General features: G+C 51.2%; 1 protein-coding gene across 2 annotated transcripts in view; it reads left to right on the top strand.

Annotated features, from left to right (window-relative positions):
* The window catches only part of LOC135220800 (uncharacterized), a 324,318-nt gene that overhangs the window by 21,260 nt on the left and 278,852 nt on the right, over nt 1–24,206 (top strand). For both annotated transcript variants that reach the window (XM_064258309.1, XM_064258308.1), the window contains exon 2: nt 22,482–22,632. The gene's annotated coding sequence lies outside the window, so the exon portion shown is untranslated. The remainder of the gene's footprint in view (nt 1–22,481; nt 22,633–24,206) is intronic.

Here is a 24,206-nt window from a genome sequence, read left to right as displayed (position 1 = left end):
CATATGGCAAACCTGAGGGCCAACCTGGTACTTTTCGTTCGGCGTAAGGACGCAGTCCTCACCGAGTGACAGGCGGCTTGGCGTGAGGCAGCATTGGGTCTTTGCAACGACCAGTGAGGAGTTCCTCCTCTCTCTTACCAGAGAGCGATGGTGGATGCTTGCTGGTGGAATGATGGAACACTGATGACAGTGACCGTCTAGTCCACCAGGCAGTCTCGAGGCGTCTGGGCATCCATCGATCGATGCGGCCAAGCCCAAGAGCTTGGTTAGTAGCTTGGCGGCTAAGACGATTGCATCGTCGAAGCCCAGTGAAAGACTCTGCCTTCCGACTTCTGCCAGAGCGGCTTGCAATCGCCCTCCTTCCCGCCCTCCTTCCCACAGGGGGGAGCAGGGAAGAAGTCGAAGAGAGGCGAGAAACGTTAGGGACAGCAGTCCCCTCAACTGCTTTTCCGGAAGTGTGGGGGGGGGGGGGGGGGGTTGCCTGTCGAGCCATTGGCACATGGCATCGCTTATGGGAGGCTGACTTGGATTAGTAAAGAACTTCCTTGCGGGAGGGATATCTACTACCCTTCGAGGTCTCGGCCAGCCCTCACCTCCAACCTGTCCATCTTCAGACCTACGTTCCTGGACCCCAAGGACGTAGCCCTTTGACAGTGAAGTCCAAGCATGCTGAGCAGAGAGCTGTGGAGATCGTCAGGATCAGTCACCAGCTTCTACGCCATCGTTTCTGGTGGGAGAAGTCTCGGGGGGCTGGCGATCAGTGTAGATCTCTCTCCCCCTGAACCGATTTGTTCGCTTTAGTCTCGGTTCAACGAAGGAGACAGCACTTCCGTGCTCACTCTATCCGGGAGAACACCTTCATGCTTTCATGGATTTGAAGGACGCGTATTTCCAGATACCCGTCCATCAATCCTCCGGAAGTACCTCCGCTTCATCCTGACAGGACGTTGTACCAATTCAGGGCACTTTCGGGCTTCTGTCTCGTCAACCGCCCCACAGGTTGTTCACGCGAGTGTTCAACATCTGGTGTCTGCTTGGGCCACTCGTCAGGGATAGCGTCTTCTGAGGTTATCTCGAACGACTGGTTAGGATCCTGGCGAGCTCCCCTCGCAGTTGCTACGGGACGGATCGACTCCCTCGACGTTCTGCTGCCCAATCTGTGGATCGTGATGACCTTCGAGAAGTCCAACCTCGAGCCCAATACCTGGGTATGCTGATCGACACGTGCAGGGTAGTTTTCCCCCGCGGACTCGTGGACAGCAGATTCCGGCGAGGCAGCCGACCAGTTTCCTGTCTCGGCAGGAACATCAGCTCAGCATGGCAAGTCGTGATTCGGTCACCTGTTTTTGTCACTTGAGAAGTTGTCCTCACCGGGCGTCTTCACCTGCGGTCTCTTCAGTGGAGACTAAGAAGTTGGTCTACAGACAGGAACCCACCGTACTTCCCCGTGTCCCCTCACGGAGGATGTGAGGCAGGACCCTAGCCTGTTGGCGGCGACGCAGAACCTCATAAGTAGGAGTGCCTCTCCGCACTCCCCCCCCCCGGAGTTGTTTGCTGTTTTTCAGACGCTCGTCTACCAATGGATGGGCGCACACCTGGAGGAGTTTGCTGGCTGCGAAGTGTGGGATCATCACGACAAGCACCTCACATCAATGTCCTGGAGCTCAAGGCAGCGTTCCTCGCTCTCCCAAGAGTTTCCGGACCGCTTGATTGGGACACTTGGTCAACACCCGGTAGTGCATAAAACGTCAACAAACTGTGGCCGTAGTGTCCCTACCCGTTGCACCATGCATGTGCACGAGTGGGTCCGTCGGCTCACTCGGTAGAGCTGTAGCCCGCTACAATTCCAGGCAAGAGAGGAATGTAGTAGCAGCCAAAACTCAGCCGTCAGATCAGGGTATAGGACCGAATGGTCCCTACACCCAACGTGGCGGAAAGGCTCTTCAACCTGTAGGGGCGTCCCCTGTGTGGATCTGTTCGCCACCCCGGCACAACAGAACTTCAGTTTTCCTTCTCAGCCGTGCTGTACCCATGGCAGACTGCAGAGGACCAACCCTCTCTTCAACACCTGTGAGACAACCTCTTCGCGTACGCCTTTTCCACATTCTCCTGATTCGCAAGGTGATCACTGAGTGATGGCCACCCTGAATCTCCAGGATGATCCTGGTGGCTCCCCAGACCTGCTTGCTCTGCTTGCAGAAGCACCGAGAGAGATTCCCCCCCTTAGCACTACCTTCTGTCCAGCCACACGTGGAAACGGTAACCACCAGACAGTCCCAGTCTCTACATCTTCACAGGTGGCTGTTATCCACCATCTCTTCGATCGAGAGGCTTTTCCTCGCCGAGCATCAACAAGTATAGCTGGGTACGAGTTCGACAGTTCACTCTGCAGCTGTGTACAGGGAAGTGGGCCGTCCTTCTGTGGTTGGTTTGCTGACGGGTCCTATTTCCTCTCAGAGCCACTCTTTCAGCAGGGAAGCGGATTCCTTCGTGTTTCTTCGCCGAGACACGCCTCTCTGTCACCACAGTCAAAGGATATAGAGCCGCCCTGGCCCTATCCTGAAACTGAGGGGAGTGGTTATCTCGAATTCGTTCGAGATCTCCGTTGCGAATGGAGGAGCTTGAGAGGTTCCTCCCAACCCAGGGAACTCAGGCCCCCAGGGTGATGTGAACTCGTCTTAGGAGTCCTGACTCAAGGGGCCCCCCCCCCCCCCCCCCCCCCCCCCCCCCCCCCCCCCCCCCTTCTCGATGCTGCTTCCAGAGTCGTCATACAGGGACTGACCCTCAGACCCTCTTTTTTGCTTGGCCCTGGCTCGGCGAAAGAGAGTAAGGGGAACTTCATGTCTTTCCTTCGATGTCAAGCATACGGGGATGGGGATCTTGTGACGCTCGATTTTGGTCCCAAACTCGTAGCTAAGACTCAGAATCCTTTCGGTCCCCCTGACGACCGTTTTAGTCTTTCACAATCCCCATCCCTAATGGACTTCACTGACAACGATAACGGATGAGGATGCTGCTTTGTCCTTTGAGGGCGCTACGGCGCTACTGAAGAGAACTCGGAACTCAGGCCTGAGTGTAGACAGCCTCTTCGTTAGCACCGGGGTGACCAGAAAGAAGTATCCAAGAACACTTTCTTTCTGGCTGCGTGAGGTGATCAGGAGACGTAGAAGCTGATGTTGTTGTGGGGGGATCATGAATCTGAAAAAAGCCCCCCGACGACATCTGTACCCTTTCATCTGGAGCCCACGAAGTCAGAGGTATTGTTCCTATTCCCTTGTGTTCCGCATGAACTTCTCCATGGCGCAGGTCCTGAGGCAGGGGTCCTGGTCTAACTAGACCAACCTTCACCTCCTTCTATCTTTGGGATTTGCCCACAGGTCCTTGGACACTGTTTATCCTTGGGACCCTTGTGGCTGCTCACCTGTTGGTGTAGCTTACCCAGCATTCGAGCGGGACGGACAAGCATCGCATCCTGGTGTTACTGCATGAATGGATGAGTGAATGAGAGTGTAACTGGCTTCCTTCCCATCTTTTTCTCCCCCTCTACCCTGTGGCAGAGGGACGTGGTTGTCACTTACGCTGGAGCAGGAAATGAATGCAGGTGAGCTACTCGAACGAGCCCCATCCTAGTCCCTTTCAGTAGGGATAAGGAGCGAATATCCACCACTTCCACCCAACAAAGTGGGGGGGAAGTGGACGCCAACAAGAGAACAAACCCATTGACCTTCATATTGCCTCTTATTACTTGGGTCCAGAGGTCTGACCATTGATCCTGCACGGTACATACCCTGATCATTGGGCATGAGCTAGGATCCCTCCCTCTGCTTTCTTACGACCAGGGAGGGAAACCAAGGTTGGGTGAACACCCAGTTCTGTTGCGTAAGACTCAGGATTCCTCCCACCAAGCAGTGAGGTCTTCCTATTGTAAGGACCGAGGGTTGGTATGAGTATCGGAACAAATAACATTTGTCAAAATTTTATTTTTCCTAATTATACAAACCTGAGGTCCTTTCAACCTAGTCCCACCTCATGCCACCCCTCACTCTGCATTACCTGGGCCTAAAAGCAAAGTGGATCTTCACCTCCCAGTCCTCGGTGCGCGCACTGTTGGGACAAGCAGTTACACTACCAACTCCCTTGTTTTCTAAGCTTAAACGACCAGTTCCAGCTGCCGCAAGTTACATTCCTATTGTAAAGGAACCTCAGTTTTGTATAGTTAGGAAAAATACATTTTCGACAAATTTGTTATTTTATTGTGCTGATTACAACTTGACAATCTTGAATAGATCATAACCTTACCTATATAGGCTAACATTGTTCAAATGAGGTTGCTGGAGGCTGGAAAGATGTGGCCCTCCGTGACTAGACTGGCCAACCACACGATCGCTGCCATATTGATTTCAAAACTGCCTTGAAAACATATTTTATGAAGAGTCAGCACATGCTTATTTTTAGTCATATGGGGGCTTTCATTATCACATTATGTTAGACGAAACTTCAGTCTTTTTGAGTGTATGCTTAAGTTTTAATTGTATAAACCGCCAGCGTGAGTGGTGGATCGTCCGTGATTTTTTTACCCTATGAAAGCGCCATATGAACTAAATAAGCATGTGACCTCTTCGTAAAATAGGTTTTGTTCATGAAACTTACCTGACCAGTATATATATAGCTGGTATTTTTCTGAGTCCGACAGAATTTCAAAACTCGCGCGGCACACGCATGGGCGGCCAGTGGTAGTACCATTCCCCCCGCTGGGAGGGATATCGGAACCATTTCCCCCTTTTTCTATTCATATTTTTTCTGTCGCTGGTGCTGTAACAACTGTTTGCTTCCGGATCCGCCTAGGATTTTTGGATTTAACTTCGTCTTTAGTAATCTGATTGTCTTTTGGTTATTGATTCTGGATTGTTGGATTGGCAACGCGCATAGTGACTGTTTTTTTTATTTTGGATTGGCTTTTCCCCCCCCCCCCCCCCCCCCCCCCAAACCCCCCCCCCAAAACCCCCCCCCCCCCCCCCCCCCCCCCAAAATGTAAACGGATGTCTGGATCAAGTGCAGTATTTTTAGAGTGTGGTGTGGAGAGTGATTGTTAAGGGTGAGGCTACCTAAATCATCGGTAGATCCCCACACAGTATGTATGGGGTTTAGGGGGCATGTATGTTTGTTGGATGATAGGGTGCAATGAATGTGAGATGACCGATGATGGATGCGAAGGTGTATGATTCCTATCGGCGTAAATTGAACGGCGATAGGACGGAGGTCTTCCTCCCAGGAGCTGATTTCTACGAAAGTGTAATGGAAGTAACCTTTCCCTGCATTAACACCTGTAGAATTTCTCTCTCCTAAACCTGTGTGTTTGCCTTCGGGCCGATTCTGTGTCTGAGAGGTATGCCCTTTCCTCTGATTTTTGGAGTCGTTACGTACTCTTAATCAAAAGTGTTGGCCTTAGAACTGGCTCAGTGAAAGTGTGGGGAGCGTGCCCCTAGTGTTGTGAGGGGGCGTCAGATCCCCCATAAAATTCCTCTAGGCCTAGACCGCTATCGTACTCCCAGGACTCAGGGAGTTGATTGTCGAAAGCCTCAGAGTGTTTGGGGGCTTCTCCACCGATCTGGCCGCCCTTCGGCAGGCCCTGTTGCAAGTTCCCAGGCTGCCAAGGAGCTCGCACATTGGGCGCGTATCCATAAGGACTGTTTTTTTTCGTCCTCCGGGCGTCTCCCCGGCGCAAGGGGTGGAGCGCTCGGACGACTCGCGTACCTCTGAACAGGACTTTTCGTAGTGAGGACAGCTTCACGTCCTATCTCTCCAGTTTTCGTTGCGCTCATCTCTCCAGATGCTATGACGCCTTTCCGCCTCAGAAGAGGCGGTAGGATGTCATCTGGTGATTGACCTGAGATGCGCTACAGATGTGCTGTTTTGGCGAAGCAGGTAGCTGTACCTGTGTGAAAGGAAGGAGCGTCCCCCATCGCCCCGCGTCTTCTCGCTAGGCTCAGTCCCTCTCCTTCTGTTGGTTCTTCGCCTACGAAGAACATCAATTTTGTCCCTTCCGGACCAGTTATATTCTTTGATGGCTCAGAGTACTCGCCCAGCCGCAGTCCAAGCCTAAGCGGAGGAAGGACGTCAGGCTCCTGTCAAGAGGAACGAAGCAGTCTCCTTCTCCTCTCCGCGTTCGTCTCTTTTCTTCGGAATGCGCCTCCTTCGGTTTCATCGCCGATCTCGTTCTCTGGTAGAAAGCTTGTCATCAGGACGCTTTCTTTCCTCTTGACACATGGGCAGGCCGCTCGATGATACGCTCGAGAGGACTCTTCAGCAGGACGCTTCGAGGATGCCGAGCAGGATAGGACCGTTGCAGACAGGAAGAACTCTCGTGTGGACGCTCGGAGTGACATGTCTCCTTAAATAAGGAGTTCGTCCGTCGTTCAGAAAGACGCGTTAGCTTCTAAATCTGGTTCCGCTCTTGGTAAGAAGCGTACGGACACTTCGGATAGAAGTAAGGCAGTCTTCGGTCTTTCTCTCAGACGTCAGCGCTGTCAAGACGCTCTTCCTCCGTCTAGCAGATAAAGTGATCGTCGTAAGTAAACGTTATCATGGTGAGGCTTCTGCTTACAAGCAGCGGAGGTCTTTGATCAAGGCCAGACCCGCCTCTGGGACGTACGCCCTCTCCGTGGGGTCTCCTATTCCCTCTTAGGGAAGAAGGAGAGCTGATAGTCCGGCGGACTCTAATTGAAGATGAACCTTCTTCTGTTTCGTCATCTCGGACTACAAGGTTTCTTGTGAGGCTTGTTACGTTCGTCCTTTTGGGACAAGTTTCAGCCTGCAGCTCCCAGGTCTCCCTCCCCCGCAGTTTTCGTCTTCCAAGTCTTGTAAGCCCCGAGTTTGTGGAGATGAGACTTCGGTGTCCACCAAGAGGGCCTTCAAGAAACTCCAGGACTGGATGGATCGAAGGAAGGATCAGGACAATTCAACTTTCGCCCTTCCTCCCTCTAGACTCAGTGGTAAAGGGGGCGTTTGGTACGAGACCAAGGGAGACATGGGGGTGAAGATCAAGGGGACTTCTCTAGCTTAGTAGATGCCCAGAGGAGGTCCCTTTTATCCACAGCCAAGGTGTCTTGGACGCCTACGGAAACGGACCATCACTTAAAAGGACTGCTACGGACTCTCGAAGTCTTCAACTTCTTGGACTGGTGCTTGGGAGTTCTAGATCTGCAATCTAGAAGCCCAGACTCGCTCAGTCTGGGGGAGCTGTCCAGCGTGTTATCGTGCATGGACAAGGCCGTCAGGGATTGTTCGGAAGAGCTAGTTTCGCACTTCGGAACGGCATTCCTTAAGAAGAGAGCTCCACCTGGCTGGCAACTCTGATTGAGCAGAAGCAGGCTTAAGTGACAGTAATCACAGAGTCTACTTTGCTAACAGGTGAGGAACCAAGATGTACATCATCTACTTAATTTAGTTTCCTACAAATCCTATTCTGTCTCTTCCCACCATCCGAAGGTGGGATTCAGCTATATATATATCTGTCAGGTAAGTTTCATGAACAAAATGTTATTGTTGTAATACAATTAAGTTTGTTCATACTTACCTGGCAGATATATATAATTAAGGTGCCCACCCTCCTCCCCTCAGGAGACAGTGGCATTGATAAATTATGAATAGAAAATGGGAATGGTTCCTGATATCCGCCTCCCAGCGGCGGGAATGGGTACTACCACCTGGCCGCCCACTGCGTGTGCCGCGAGTTTTGAAATTCTGTCGGACTTCAGAAAATACAGCTATATATATATCTGCCAGGTAAGTATGAACAAAGTTAATTGTATTATAACAATAACATTTTCAAGGCAGTTTTGAAATCCAATATGGCGGCAACCTCGTGACTTGTCGTTCGTAACCACAGATTATCCACTATCTTTCCCAGCCTTCCCAGCACTCATTTGAACAACGTTAGCGTATATAAGTAACATTTATTGATCTTACTCAAGATTGCAGTTGTAATCAACACAATAAAACAACATTTTGTTGCCTTTATTCGTGAAAGCATGAAACTTTTTATTCCCGGGGTCATGGTTTGAACTGAAATTCATTTTTACCTTGTAATCGGTGGTTTCATACAATCAACTTACCTGTCAGATATATACATAGCTAAGACTCCGTCGTCCCCAACAGAAATTCAAATTTCGCGCCAATCGCTACAGGTAAGTCAGGTGATCTACTGGCCTGCCCTGGGCGGCAGGACTAGGAACCATTTCCGTTTTCTATCATATTTTCTCTGTCGCCGGTGGTATCAACATTGTTGTTACTACCTCCTGACTTAGATTCTTATTTCAACCTTTTGATCATCGTTTCTCGGCTTTTTGGTGACGTATCTGGATCGTGGTTTTTGGCATTCGCTACTGTGGACTGAATTTGGACTTGCTTTTTTATTTTTCTCAGTATGTCTGACTTAAATGTGAGTGTGAGAATGTGTGTGAATGTAGGCTGCAAGGTGAGGATACCGAAGGCTTCGGTTGATCCTCACACTGTATGTCGTAAATGTAGGGGGTTTGAATGTTCTTCTTCTAATAGCTGTCATGAATGTGAGGGGTTGAATGCAGAAGAATGGAAGACTCTAACTTCTTATTGTTCCGATACGTAATACAAAACCCTCGGTCCTTTAACAATAGGAAGTAGCTAGCGGCAGCTGGAACGGTCGTAAGCTTCGAACAAGGGGAGAACGGTAGTTAACTGCTTGTCCGATCGTCGCGCGCCGCGCGACTGGGAGGTAAACAAATCACTTTTGCTTTCGGCCGTGTGTGGGAAGGACGTGTTCGCCATCGCTCTGCCCGCTTTGTCGTTTGCTTCAACTTTGAGTATTTGTTTCTCTTTCTGTATATCAGGAGTGATTGTAAGTACTTTTCTCAATTCTATATTCTTGCAATGAGTGAATTGGAAGAAATGGAAATATCACCCGCGCCCTCCAGTCGCCCGTAGAGTGTGTCCCGGGCTGGAGGGGCGTAAATGTGGAGGGTTCAGGTCATTCGTTGAGGTGGACCCCCACCGACGGAGTACTCGTGTCGGGGGCGAGAGTGCTCCCGCAACGAACCATGTGTGGTTTGTATGAATTGGTCCGAGGCGCAGTGGGTGCTGTACGAGGGCAGGAAGAGACTTAGGCCGGCAAGAAGTCATCGGAAAGTCCAGTGGACTCCTTTGGTGACGGACACTTCGTCCTCTTTCCTGCCTCCCCGGCCAGCCCCCACGTTTCGCGCCTTCCCCTGCTGGGGGGGTAGCGGAGTCCTTTTCCTCTCTCGATCCGTCGAGTGTGGAGGAGGGCGCCCGCTACCCGGACGTACAGCTGTACTCGGGATCTTCCCGTCCGCTCTGGGGGGGTGTTTCGACCCCCCAGGCGCGGGGAAGCCCCTCCTTAATTAACCCGACTGTTGCTTCCGCAGTGTGCCATCAGCGAAGGACGACTTGGGACAGGTGTGGGAGTCGCTGGGACTGCAGGGAGTGCCCAGCATCCAGGGGTTGCTTCAGCGGTTGGCGGGGTCTGGCGGTGGTCACTCATGGTGCGGTGACCACCACTACTACCACATTAACGACACCAGCGTATGAGATGCCACCACATCTGGTATATACGCCCCATATAATGTCGGTGACACCCACGGTGGCAGTACAAAAACCCATTGCCGCCGTTCCAAAGAAAGAGGACGATGCCACCACCACCTGGATTTTTCCTTTGCCGACCCGGACTTCCGCTGCCCCCTAAGGAGTAACCCCCTGGACCTGCCGCCACGTGCCACGGATGACGTGACTGTCGACAGGACGCCTGGCTCTCCTCCCGTGGTACCTGCCGTGCCTGCCGTACCTGTTGCCGTTCCAGCTACTCTTTCCTTTTCAGATAGGCCTGCACATTCCATTTCAGATGTTCCTGCCGTTCCTGCTGTTCCCGGACCTGTTCCTGTTGTTCCTGCTGCTGGTGTTGCTGTAACAGTCTCAGGTCTTTCCGGACAGGTGCAGTCGGGCCCTGTTGCTTCGGCAACTGCCCCGGCTCCCTCCTGGATGGAAGACCTGACGTCTGTCCTGCGGAGCCTGGCGAAGAAGAAGAGGAAGAGGAAGAAGGTGTCGTCGTCGTCTTCATCGTCTTCTTCGTCGTCTGCTGCCTCTCCTTCCCCTTCGACTTCTAAGGCTAAACAGCCGCAAAGAAGAAGAAGGCTGCCTCCCTCCACCCCCCTAAGAAGACTCCTTCGGGATCTTCTAAGGGCCCGGCTCGCTCAGGCGAGTTGGGGAGCTCTTCTGCTGGGTCCTCCTGTTCCTTCGGGTACAGGGCCCGTCGCTTCTTCTGCAAAGAAGAAGTCGACGGGGACCAGAGGTGCATCAGCCTCGGCTGGTGCGTCCTCACCTGGTGCTAGCGGTTCTGCCGCTAAACCAGGTTCCGTCTCGGCCGCTTCTCGTTCGCGAGAAGCACCGAGTGGACGCTCTTCCAAAGAGGACCGTCCAGCCAAAGTTTTGACGTCCGAGCTTCGCTCGCCGTCAAGACAGCGGCGCGGAGCAGAAGACTGGCGAGAGTCGTGCACACGACTCTCGCCAGGCCAGTGGACGCTCTCGCAGCGACCAACTGGCTGCTCGGGCTGACGTGACGGTCGCTGAACCGGCCACGGGTTGAGGCGAGGAAGGAGTCCCCACGGCCGCCGGTACCAGCCACGGCTGGTACCCAGCGGTTTGACGCGCCGAGAGGACGCTGGCCGGTCTCGACGCGAAAGGGAGCCTAGCAGGTCACCCGTCCGCCGCTCCCGATGGGACCGGGCGGAGACGGTGACCAGCGGCAGCTCGCCTGACGCTAGAGATCGGTCTCGACGTTCTCAGCCGAGCCAATCGCCCCAGGCGAGCGGCGACGCTAGCCTACTGCTCGACCGTCACCTGCGGGTTGACGATCAGCAGCAGCCCTCCACGCACGCTGGTCCTGCCAGCGAGCGAGGGGGGGAGCGTCAGGTCTGCCTCTCCCGTACCTTCAACCTCCTCGGGCTATACCGGGAGGAGCGAGGTACCAAGGAGCGATCACGAGAGGTGCGCCGCTCGTGACCCTGGCTATGACGCCGTACGGCTCAGGCACGGTCTTAGGACCGACCAGGACGTACGCGCAAGTAGTTGGAGGCGACCGTCAGGGGTCTGTCGCTGTTCCTCCTTCTGAAGGAGAGTATCGAGGGATATGCTCTTGCTGGAGGACTGGACGGTCCTACTCCACAAGACGCTGTGACGCCCGAGATACGAGGAACTTCGCAGAGGTCATTAAGCTGATGCGTCTGCATAATGACCCTCGCGGAAAGGATCGCCGCTACCACCAGCAGAGCCCACGTCCCGGCTCGAGTCATTTTGGGGTCCCAAGAGGGAGCCCAAAATGACGATGGGGTTGCCACGATCAGAGCTTGCGGACTCAGTCCTGGATCAGGTGGAGAAATCTCGTCTCAGGACGGGAGGACTCGCTAAAATCCGGACGGTCCTCTAAGCTGCTTCCTCCTCCTCTACAGCGGCAGAGGCGATTCTACGTGCCATCGGAAGACCCGATACTGCCGAAACAGGTTAACCCGGAGTTAGCGAGGCTGACTCAGGTGTGTCCCTGCAGCAGCTCCTGTCGGAGAACCTATGGTTCTCGCAGCAGGAGGCACTTGCCCTGGAATCTACCGCTATGGCAGCATTCCAGGCAGTTTTCCTGGTTGGATTTGTGGTCCCTCACAATATCCAAAGTAGGCGGCCGGCTCCAGGGAGTTTCTGCTCTCGAAGACGGCGCTTCTTTTAGGAGACTGTGCCAGTCTGGAGGAAGAGCAATCTCTTACCTCGCCATCAGACTGCTAACCTGTGGGCCAACTTGGTTCTTCGACGTAGGGACGCAGTCCTTACCCGAGTGACCAAGGGGGCTGGGCGTGAGGCGGCACTCGGGGCTACGAAATGGACCTCTTAGGAGTTCCCCAGCTCTCTTTCCTCCTGAGAGATGGTGGACGCTGCGGTGGAACGGCGGCGCACTGACGAGAGTGACCGCTTAGTCCACCAGGCAGTCTCTGAAGGCTTTCTGGGCAATCTCGAGTAACTGCGGCCAAACCAAAGAGCTTGGCTAGCGCATTCCACGGCGGCGAAGACGGTTGCACCGTCCAAACCCCGTGTGAAGACTCCAGTTGTTTCGACTTCTGCGAGAGGAGGCCGCAACCAGCCCTCCTCCCAGCCCTCCTTTCCCCCGAGGAGGTGCTGGAAAGAAGTCGAAACGAGGAGGGAAACGCTAGGGACGGCGCATCTTCCCCACTCACCTGCTGCCGGAAGTGGTGGGGGGGTGCCTGGCGATCCATTGGGCGACTTGGCAGCGCTACGGCGCCGAGGAACTGGATAGTAGACGTCCTTTTCGGGAGGGATATATACTACCCTTCGAGTCTCGGCCGGCCCCCTCATCTCTCCAAACCGGTCCATCTACAGACCTATGTCCGGGGATCAGCAAAAGGACAACGCTCTTCGACAGGAGATCAAGACCATGCTGGCGAAACGAGCTGTAGAAATCGTGGAGGACCAGTCACCGGGCTTTTACAGCCGCCTCTTCCTAGTGGAGAAGGCATCGGGGGGCTGGCGCCCGGTGATAGACCTCTCTCCCCCTGAACCGCTTCGTTCGCCACGACGCGGTTCACGATGGAGTTCGGCACGCTCAGTGCTCGACTCGATCAGGGGGAACGATTTTCATGCTTTCAGTGGACCTGAAGGACGCGTATTTTCAAATACCCATCCATCAGTCCTCCAGAAAGTAACCTCCGCTTCATCTTCGACGGGACGGTGTACCAATTCAAGGGCACTTGTTTCGGTCTCTCAACCGCCCCACAGGTGTTCACGCGAGTGTTCACTCGGTGTCGGCTTGGGCCCATTCAAACGGGATACGTCTTCTGAGGTATCTCGACGATTGGCTGGTCCTGGCGAGCTCCCCGCTCGCAGTGCTACAGGACAGAGATCGACTCCTCAAGTTTTGTCGCGATACTGGGGATCGTGATAAACTACGAGAAGTCCGATCTCGAACCCCCCCAAGCAGAAGATGAAGTACCTGGGTATGCTGATAGATACGGTAGCAGGCAGTCTTTCCCGCAGACTTGAGTATCAGCAAATTCAGGGAGGCAGCCGGCGGTTCCTGTCGCGGCAGGAACAGGCAGCACAGCAATGGCAAAGTCGTGATCGGCCATCTGTCGTCACTCGAGAAGTTAGTCCCTCACGGGCGTCTTCACCTACGGTCCTCTCCAGTGGAGGCTAAGGGAGAGTTGGTCCCAGGCCAGGGATCATCCTTACTTTCCCGTGGCTATCACGGACAAGGTGAGGCAGGACCTAGCCTGGTGGCTCGACGACAAGAACCTCTTAAGAGGAGTGCCTATACGCACTCCCCCCCCCGGAGATGCTTCTGTTCATCAGACGCATCGACCGAGGGATGGGGCGCACACCTGGAGGAGTTGCTGACTGCAGGTGTGTGGGACCATCACGAAAAGCACCTTCACATCAATGTCCTGGAACTCAAGGTGGCGTTCAACGCTCTCCAAGAGTTTCGGACCGCTTGGTGGGACACTCAGTGGTGTTGATGTGCGACAACACCACAGTAGTGGCATATGTCAACAAGCAGGGGGGGTGGGGGGGGCTAGTGTCTCTTTCCGCTCCATCAGTTGCAGTGCCAGGTACACGAGTGGGCCACGGCTCACTCGATAGAGCTGTCAGCACGCTACATTCCAGGCAAGAGGAATGTAGTAGCAGACAAGCTCAGCCGTCGGGATCAGGTGATAAGGACGAATGGTCTCTACACCAAGATGTGGCGGAAAGGCTCTTCAACCTGTGGGGGCGACCGGTCGTAGACCTGTTCGCACCCGCACAACAGAAAACTTCAGGTTTTCTTTTCAGCTGTGCCGGACCCATGGGCAGCTGCAGAGGACGCTCTCCAACACCCCTGGGACAACCTCTTCGCTTACGCCTTTCCTCCCTTCTGTCTGATTCGGAAAGTGATCAGTCGAGCGCTGGTCAGGTCTCCCAATCTCAGAATGATCCTGGTGGCTCCCAAACGACCTCAAGCCGTTTGGTATCCGGACCTGCTGGCTCTTCTTGCGGACGCACCGAGAGAACTACCCACCTGGCACAACCTCCTAGCCCAGCCACACGTAGAACGGTACCACCACGCAGTCCAGTCCCTTCAACTTCACGGCTGGCTGTTATCCACCATCTCTTGCGAACGAGAGAGCTTTTCTCGTAGCGCAGCAACAGAGATGGCTGGACACGTCAGACAGTCCTCTGCAGCTGTGTACCAGGGGAAGTGGGCCGTCCTTCTGTGGTTGGTGTCGTAGACAGGGTCTGTCCTCCTCTCAGAGCCACTCTTCAGCAGGTAGCGGATTTCCTCGTGTTTCTTCGCCGAGAGAAGCTCCTCTCAGTACCCACAGTTAAGGGATATAGAGCCGCCCTGGCTCTCGTCCTAAAACTGAGGGGACTGGACATCTCGAATTCGTTCGAGATATCCTTGCTAATGAGGAGCTTCGAAAGGTCTTGCCCACCCAGGGAACTCAGGCCCCCTGCGTGGGATGTGACTCTCGTACTTAGGAGTTTGACTCGAAGACCCTTCGAGCCACTCCGAGAGTCGTCAGACAGGGATCTGACCCTCAAGACCCTCTTCTTGCTGGCCCTGGCATCGGCGAAGAGAGTAGGGGAACTACATGGCCTTTCTTATGATGTTAAACATACCAGAGGCTGGGGATCTGTGACGCTCGATTTCGTCCCGAACTTCGTAGCTAAACTCAGAATCCGTCGATCCCCTGACGACAGGTTCGAGTCTTTCACGATCCCCTCCCTCTGGACTTCACCCGATAACGATGCGGATGAGATGCTGCTTTGTCCTGTGAGGGCGCTACGGCGCTATCTGAAGAGAACTCGACATCTCAGGCCTGAGTGTCGACGCCTCTTCGTTAGCACTGGGGTCACCAAGAAGAAGTCTCCAAGAACACGCTTTCTTTCTGGCTGCGTGAGGTGATCAGGAGAGCGTACGAACTGATGGTAGCGACGACATCCGTACGCTCCGTCCGAGAGCCCACGAAGTCAGAGGTATCGGACCCTCCTTAGCGTTCCGTAAGAACTTCTCCGTGGCGCAGGTCCTGAAGGCAGGTGTCTGGGCCAACCAGACCACCTTCACGTCCTTCTAACCTTCGGGTATTGCCCACAAGTCCTTGGATACTTTTTCCTTGGGACCTGTGGTGCTGCTCAACACGTTGTGTAAGCTTACCCAGCACCCGAGCAGGCAGAACAGCATCGATTCCTGGTATGACTGGGAGAATGAATGCGTGAATGAGAGAGTGACTGGCTTCTCTTCACCATCTTTTTCTACCTCTACCTGTGGGCAGAGGGATACGGTCGTTACCTTGCTGGAAAGGAGGCAGATGCAGGTAAGCTATTCAACAGAGCTCCATCCTATCTCTTTAATAGAGATAGGAGTAAATATCCACCATTTTCTCCAACAAGGGGGAGAAGTGGATGCCAAACATGAGACAAACCCATTACTTTACATTTGCTCATGTAAAGGAAAAAGTTCTTACAATGCTGGTACGAAGAGATACGCCTTGCCTCTCTTAGTACTCGGCCCAGAGGTCTGACCATTGATCCTGCGGTGCACACACCCGATCAATCGGACAGAGGCTTGGATCCCTCCCTCGCTCTTACGACCAGGGAGGCATTCCAGGGATGGACGAACACCAGTCTGTTCATCAAAAAGACTCAGATTCCTCCCACCAAGAAGTGAGTCTTCCTATTGTTAAAGGACCGAGGGTTTGTATTACGTATCGGAACAAATGACAATTTGTCGAAAATTGCATTTTTCCTAACTATACAAACCTGAGGTCCTTTAAACATAAAAGTCCCTCCTCATGCCACCCCTCACTCTGCGTATTTTGCATGGGCCAAAAGCAAAAGTGATTTGTTTACCTCCCCAGTCGCGCGGCGCGCGACGATCGGACAAGCAGTTAACTACCGTTCTCCCCTTGTTCGAAGCTTACGACCGTTCAGCTGCCGCTAGCTACTTCCTATTGTTAAAGGACCTCAGGTTTGTATAGTTAGGAAAAAATGCAATTTTCGACAAATTGTCATTTTTGAGGAAGTTAGAGAGGGATAGAGTTAGACGTTTGAAGAGTGTGAGTACAAGGCCTATTGAGCCTTTTATTGACCCTATCTCTAACCTTACTGATTTTGATTCTCCCTATATGTCGACTTCACAAGCTTTACTTTCAGAATCGGCCTCTGAAATCGCCGATCTGAAGGCTACTATCTCTAAGATGAAGTCCAAAATGGCGGTCTTACAAGGTAAGGATAGTGAAAGTGAAGTGTTTAGTGAAGTGAGTGCTCCCAGTGTTGTGGAGGGGGCGTTTGATCGTCTGCGACGCTCCCAGGCCTAGACCGCTTCCAAGCTCCCATGCCCAGAGGAGAAGGAAAGTCGAAAGCCTTAAGGAGGTCGTGGGGAATCCCCAACGGTCAGACGTCCCTTCAGCAGGCTCTGTTTCGCTTCAGGCTGCTCAGGACCGCTTTAGAAAAAGCGTCCTGCGAGAGTGTTTCTCTTCCTCTCCCTCTCCTTCACCTAAACAAGGGTGGAAGGATTCGGACCTTTCCAGGCCCCTGAAAAGGCATTATAGAGAACCTGATTTGAATTCAAGCCCGGAGCACTTCTCAGATGAAGCTCCCTCTTCAATCAAAAAGGCGAAGGTTGCGTCAACGTCTCCCTACATGGACGTAGCGGATCGCTCGCCTTCGAATTCTCGTTCTCCTCCTATTGAAGAAGACGTGGGAGAAGCTTCAAGGAAAATTCTTCTTGCTGTCCAAGAGCAGCTAGCCTCATTGGTGGGAGTTTTGGCTAGAGATCCTCCTTGTAAGAAGGACGTTTCTCTTCCGATCAAGAAGTCTCGTCCTCTCTCCCCTGCCAAACGCAAGGCGTCTTTCAGACATGAAGCTGCTTCTTCCAAACAAGTAGAAGAACATTTTCTGTCTAGATCGAGATCGAGAGAGGCATATACCAGACGCGAAGTGCAAGACAAGACGCCTGCTAAAAGTGAGGCGTCTTCCAGGCGCGAGGCGTCATACAGAGGCGTGGAATCAGCCAGACGCGAGACTCCAGCCAGGACTCATTCCGGACGTGAAGCGTCATCTAAGCGCGAGGCGCCAGCCAAGTTTTTGGCGCCAGCCAGGACGCCAGTTGAGTGCGAGACGTCTTCCAGGCGCTAGGCGTCATCAAGACATGAGGAGTCAGCCAAGCGCGAGGCATCAGCCAGGACGAGAGGCGGACGAGAGGCGTCATCCAAGCGCGAGGCGTCATCCTTATATGAGGAGCCGCCTAAGCGTGTGGCGCCAGCCAAGCGGGAAGCTTCTCACAAAGCTCAAACTTTTATGAAGAGGAGAGATTATCACTCCCTTAGTCCCTCTCCTATCAGGAGTTTGTCTCCCCCAGAGGAAAGACGTCCTGATTTTTCGACGGAGTTTCCTCTAGACCCCGAGTTAGAGGAGAACTCAGAAGATGAGAATCGTGGAAGAGAAGGACTCTTCTGAGAATCGTGGAAGAGAAGGACTGTCAAGCTACAAAGTCTTGACAGCCCTGCTTCTTGAAGAATATGGAGACGCTTTAACCCCTGCCGCTCGTCCTTCTCCGCGCTCTCTGTTTTCAGGCGCAAAGGCTAAGAAGTCTTCGTCTTTTCTTAGAATGAAACCCACCATTTCTATGAAAAGGGCTCTTCAGTCTTTGAATTTGTGGATGGATTCGAAGAAGGAGCTGGTCAGGCCGGTCTTCTGCATGCCCCCAGCGAGACTCGCTGGAAAAAGGGGCATTTGGTATAAGACGGGAGAGAATATGGGCCTTTCTCTCCCGTCTTCGGCTGAAGCAGACTTTTCGACGTTAGTCGATGCGTCGAGAAGACAAGGTTTGAACTCTGCCCGTGTGACTTGGGGCATTTCAGAACTGGATCATCTCCTCAAGGGGCTCTTCCATGTATTGGAAGTTTTCAACTTCTTAGATTGGTTCCTTGGGGTGATGTCCAAGAAGGTGCATGATTCAGAAGGATTCGACCCAGAAGTTCTCCTTTGTATACTGTCGTGTATCGACAAGGCGGTACAAGATGGCCCTTTAGAAATCTCATCTTTATTTGGAGCGGGACTTCTTAAGAAGAGGACAGTCTTCAGTGCTTTTTTGACCAAAGCGGTCTCTCACACTCAGAGAGCAGCACTTTTGTACTCTCCCTTATCAGACTTTTTGTTTCCTTCTCAGTTAGTGAAAGACATTTCCCGTTCATTAACTGAGAAGGCGACTCAAGACCTTCTTACTCAGTCATCAAGGAAGAAGAGACCTGCGTCAGCGGTGGAAAAGAAAGGACCCGAGTACTTCGGTTCAGCCCTTTCGAGGAGGCCCTACCTCCAGAGCACCCTCAAGAAGGAAGGCTCCTGAGAAGAGAGGTAGGTCTTCCTTCTGTCCCTTTAAAAAGGGTAAATGATGCTTCTCTCCTCCAAACACCAGTAGGTGCCAGGCTCTTGGAATTTGCAGAGGCCTGGGCACGTATAGGCACGGACGCCTCATCTTTGTCCATGATAAGGAAAGGATACATTATACCTTTCCACGACAGTCCTCCCCTAACGTCAACTCCGCGGGAACTGTCAGCCAAATACAGGGACCCTGTACTGAGGGATACTCTTCGACTGATGGTGGATCAGATGTGGGACAAGAGAGCGATAGAACTAGTACTGTATCAAAACTCCCCGGGGTTTTACAATCGCCTTTTTCTGGTTGCAAAGGCCTCGGGGGGGGGGCTGGAGACCAGTACTGGACGTCAGCGCCCTGAACAAATTTGTTCAGAAGGAGAAGTTCTCCATGGAGACTTCGGCCTCAGTCCTTTCAGCTTTACGCCAAGGAGATTGGATGGTGTCTCTGGATCTCCAGGACGCCTATTTTCACATACCGATTCACCCTTTGTCGAAGAAGTACCTCCGTTTCATGGCGGAGGGAAGGATCTTTCAGTTCAGGGCCTTGTGTTTCGGCCTTTCCACAGCTCCTCAGGTCTTCACAAGCCTGATGAAGAATGTGGCAAGGTTTCTTCACCTAAAAGGGGTGAATATCTCTCTGTATCTGGACGATGGCTCATCAGGGCCAGATCAGAGAAACAGTGTTTGGAGGACCTTATTATGACCATGAACTTGATCAAGTCGTTGGGATTACTCGTGAACCTCAAGAAGTCGCAGCTGACCCCCAGACAGAACTTAGTCTATCTGGGGATTCAGATGGATTCTCGGGGTTTTCGAGTATTTCCTTCGCAAGAGAGACTCGCAAGAGGCTTGGAGAAAGTCTCTCTCTTCTTAAGGAAAGAACGGACGTCGGTGAGGGAATGGTTAAGCCTTCTGGGAACCCTTTCCTCGCTCGAACAGTTCTTTCCTCTAGGAAGACTGCATATTCGTCCACTTCAATTCTTTCTCGAGAGGTCTTGGAGTTGGAAGACAGGAAATCTATCAGACGCCTTTCCCATTCCAGTGGAGATGAAGCCGCACTTGGAATGGTGGTTGCCCCCATTGAAGGAGAACAAGGGAATCTCCTTGAAGGTTCAGAACCCAAACCTAGTGTTATACTCCGATGTGTCGGAGAAGGGTTGGGGAGCAACTTTAGGCTCGATAGAGGTGTTCAGGCATCTGTGGGAAGCAGCGCAGGTGTCCTGGCACATAAACTGCAAGGAGCTCTTTGCCGTACATCTGGCTCTAAAGAGCCTAGAACCTTTGGTATCGAACCAAGTTGTTCAAGTAAATATGGACAATACCACAGCGTTGGCCTACATTCGGAAACAAGGAGGGACTCACTCCTTGTTCCTTTACGAACTGGCAAGAGACCAACTGCTTTGGACTTCCCAGAGGAATATCTCCCTGCTTACGAGATTTATTCAGGGAGTAAGAAACGTAAGGGCAGACAGGCTCAGCAGGAGGAACCAGGTCCTTCACACAGAGTGGACCCTCCACTCAGAAGTGTGTCAGAGTCTCTGGTCTCTTTGGGGGACTCCTCATGTGGATCTCTTCGCCACATTCCTTTCCAAAAGACTAGAGGTATTTTGTTCGGTGGTAGAAGATCCCAGAGCTCTGATGGTCGACGCCTTCCTGCTAGACTGGTCTCACGTAGACGTCTACGCTTTTCCTCCGTTCAAGATCCTGGGACTAGTTCTGAAGAAATTTGTGGCTTCAGAAGGAACACAAATGACCCTGATAGCCCCCTTTTGGCCAGCACAAGACTGGTTCACAGAGGTGGTGGAGTGGACAGTAGATTTTCCCAGATCCCTCCCAAGAAGGACGGATCTTCTCAAACAACCACACTTCCAGAGGTATCATCAAAACCTCCCCGCTCTCGCTCTGACTGCCTTTCGGCTATCGAAAGACTTGTCAGAGCGAGAGGGTTTTCTCGCAAAGTTGCAAGCGCAATTGCGAGAGCCCGCAGAGCTTCCACTAAACAAGTATATCAGTCTAAGTGGGAAGTTTTTAGAAGGTGGTGCAAATCTAAGAAGTTGTCCTTCTCCACTACCTCTTTGACAGAAATTGCTGATTTCTTATTATTCTTGAGGGAAGATTCGCATCTATCTGTACCCACAATAAAGGGTTACAGAAGTATGCTTTCTGCAGTCTTCAGAAATAGAGGACTAGATCTAACAGAGAGTAAGGATCTCCACGATCTCATAAGATCCTTTGAGACTACGAAGTCGTCGGGGCCAGCTCCTCCTAGCTGGAACCTGATGTAGTTTTAAAATTCCTTTCCTCTGATAAGTTCGAACCTCCTCAATCTGGCATCTTTTCGAGACCTGACTAGAAAATGTTTGTTCCTATTAGCTTTAGCCATAGCAAAAAGAGTTAGTGAACTGCATGCTCTAGAGGATAAGGTAGGATTTAAGGGAGACTCGGCCATTTGCTCGTTTAAAGCTTTATTTCTGGCTAAAAACGAGACTCCCTCGAATCCCTGGCCTAGGACCTTCGTGGTTAAAGGTTTATCGAGTCTCGTCAGGAGAGAGGTAGAAAGATCTCTTTGTCCTGTAAGAGCTCGAAATTCTATCTTCAGAGAAAAAAACACCCATGATGGGGGGGGGGCTCGACACAAGGTCTTTGGTGCGCGGTAAAAGACCCCACAAGACTGATGTCCAAGAATGCTCTAGCGTTCTTTGTAAGAAGCGTCATTACGGATGCGCATAAGATCTGTCCTGACGACGCTTTTCGACTTCTAAAAGTGAAAGCTCATGAAGTAAGAGCAGTAGCGACATCTCTCGTTTCATAAAAATATGTCGCTAAAGAACATCTTGGAAGCGACATTTTGGAGATGCAACTCAGTATTTGCATCTCACTACTTGAGAGATGTTCGTGTGACCTATGAGAATTGTTTTTCTATAGGTCTTTCGTGTCAGCGGAGTAACGATACTGGGTATAGGAGCTAACACCAATCCTTAATTTATACTTAACGTCTATTAGATATGTTCTAGACTTTCTGCTGACAACGTGCAGACGTCGCACTGGCGGCCAGTCACTATTGTTCAGTAAGGAACTCTTGTGATATCTTATTAGATGAGTATCATTTTTTTTTTTAAATTATGTGTGTGTGTGTGTGTAATGTATTTTTGAGTTATGGTTGTTGTAAAGAGTTTGGGGATAACTCGGAACAATTTTTAATACTAACAAGGTGGTTAGGATCAGGTGGTCAGGATTGGTTGTGTGCTCCTTCATAAGGTGTATTGTCATATAAGTGGATCAGCACCCATTGACAAAGTCCTTTCAGGCTCTGCCGAGTAAGCGGATAAGACCCCATCGGCAGACCCACAAGAACTCTTGGCCATAGATCATATATCTCGCTAAAGTTTCTTGAGGTGATGCAGACTCCTGGGCAGCAGCCAAGAAGTCTACCACCTATCAGGTAGGAACCAAGGTTTTTTCTTATACCTACAACATATGTTGTTTACCTGTATATTCCATAAGTAGCTGTCTCTTACCCTCCACCAAAGGGTGCCAATCAGCTATGTATATATCTGACAGGTAAGTTGATTGTATGAAAATGATATTGTTATGATACAATAAAGTTTCATACATACTTACCTGGCAGATATATACATAGCTAAGACTCCGTCGTCCCCGACAGAAATTCAAATTTCGCGCCACTCACTACAGGTAGGTCAGATGATCTACCGGCCTGCCATGGGCGGCAGGACTAGGAACCATCCCCGTTTTCTATCATATTTTCTCTCTTCCACCTGTCTCCTGCGGGGAGGCTGGGTGGGCCATTAATCGTATATATCTGCCAGGTAAGTATGTATGAAACTTTATTGTATCATAACAATATCATTTTGCTTAAAAAAATTGTAATTTTAACATTAAAACTAGTAGTTGTATTAGTACTGTGCCTGGCAGCAGGGTATAGTACATGATCTTGTAATAGTCTAACCTGAGATATAATGGTAAAATGCACTGATAACTAATTGCTGATTTTATCCCAGGCCAAGGATTTTTCCCAAAAGAGGACCATCACCTAGTGCTGTCTGCTAAGATTGATAATAACATTCTTTCAACGGATCCGGTTTCCCAGACTTCTGTGCCAAAGTTTTGCACTGAGATTTCTTGGACAGTAGATCACCAAACACTTCGCAGGTATGTTCCTTTCATGATGTTTTTATATGGTAATAAAGTTGATAGATAGCATTGTAAAAATTTCATATTGGAATTATAGTGTGTTCCCATATGATACAGTACTATCCTATTTGTTCCTACTCGATACACAAACCATCAGTCCTTTGCATTAGGTATTACTTTCGGCGATGCTGGAAAACAACCGGTAAACTCTTAAACAAGGTAGTTAGGTAGTGACTTCCATTCTATACCTACCTGCCTGGTTGTAAACATTCCAGTTGTTCCTACACAGTACAGTGCCCCCACCCCCCTGGTTTTATGCATTTCTCATTTCTGTGGTCCACTTTGTCATGGAATTTTGTGGACACACATTATTCACTTTTCCATGGGGAACTCACTAATTTGCAGATTTTTTCTTTTTACCATACTTCTTAAATTATAAGTAATTTGCTTTTTTATTGTAGTGTCTTACCGAACAATTATACAGCCGTGATTTCCACGAGCGGCAGGATACTAAATTCAAATTTAGCGTGTAGGCGTCGCCAACACTGGTGGTGATGATGTCATCCCTCCACTCGTGGGAGAACCAGGTACAACTGCCCAGGTGAATCCAATTCTTTTCCTGCCGGCGTCCGGTGAACATCGGTGGTCGGTGCGGTTGGATGACTTTGCTTCGCTTTTTTTCTTGTGGATTTGATCTTCGGAATTGGTGAAGTACTCTTTTTTGGCGTTATTTTGCTTATTATTTAGGCTTTTTGTTGCCATGTCGGATTCTAGTCCGTCGGGAGTTAGGTTTGCATCTCAGGATGTAAAACTAGATTATCCAAGTTAGAGTATGATTCTCACACTAAATGTGTTAAGTGTAGGGGACAGGTTTTGTTCAGCAGATCGAACATGTAACGAGTTTAGTGATTGGACTGATTCTCAATGAAGTTTTTTAGTTCATACTCGGAGAAATTAGCTAAAGACAGAATTAGAAAAGCAACGCTTAGGGAAAGTAGACTTAGCTCTGCTTCGTCTTGCGATGCATCTGTCCTTCTGTTTCTCCTCAAATTGTTATGTCTCCTTTAACTACACCTCCTATTACTCCTACTAATCCCACTTCTCCGGCTTCCTGTGTAGTTTCTTCCGACACCATTGCCAGTCTGGAATCGAGGTTAGATCAGAAATTTTCGGTACTAGCGAATACGGTTTTGCAACTTGGTAATTCAGTAAGACGTTTTTGAGAAAGCGGGCTTCAGGTAAGAGTGTAGTTGAGGGTGCGTCTGTCTGTCCTGACACGTCTCCTAGACAAAGGTCACTGTCAGCTCCCCCGCACCGGGGAGAAGACATACCGGAAGTCCAAGGGAGTCGATCGGGATTTGCCCACAGACAGGCGCCTCTCTTGTTGAGCCTGTTGCGCCTCAACAGGGCTCGGTTAAGCGTTGGAAAGGTGTTGCGGTCAGACGCCTTTCGAATAATTCAAGCGATTCGTCTCCGGTCGCGCGGCGCTCTTGGCGAGATTCGCCCATTTCGCGTCCCTTAAAGAGGCGTTCAGGCGCCGATCTTCTTCGCCTCTCCAGTCAAGCGGTATAAGGAGCCTGAGAGTAGGGTTG

The sequence above is a fragment of the Macrobrachium nipponense genome, chromosome 2 (genome assembly GCF_015104395.2).
Source record: "Macrobrachium nipponense isolate FS-2020 chromosome 2, ASM1510439v2, whole genome shotgun sequence".
In the NCBI taxonomy this organism is placed as follows: Eukaryota; Metazoa; Arthropoda; class Malacostraca; order Decapoda; family Palaemonidae; genus Macrobrachium; species Macrobrachium nipponense.
Note: the sequence above shows the minus strand (reverse complement) of the source record. Positions and strands in the feature narration are given on the sequence as shown.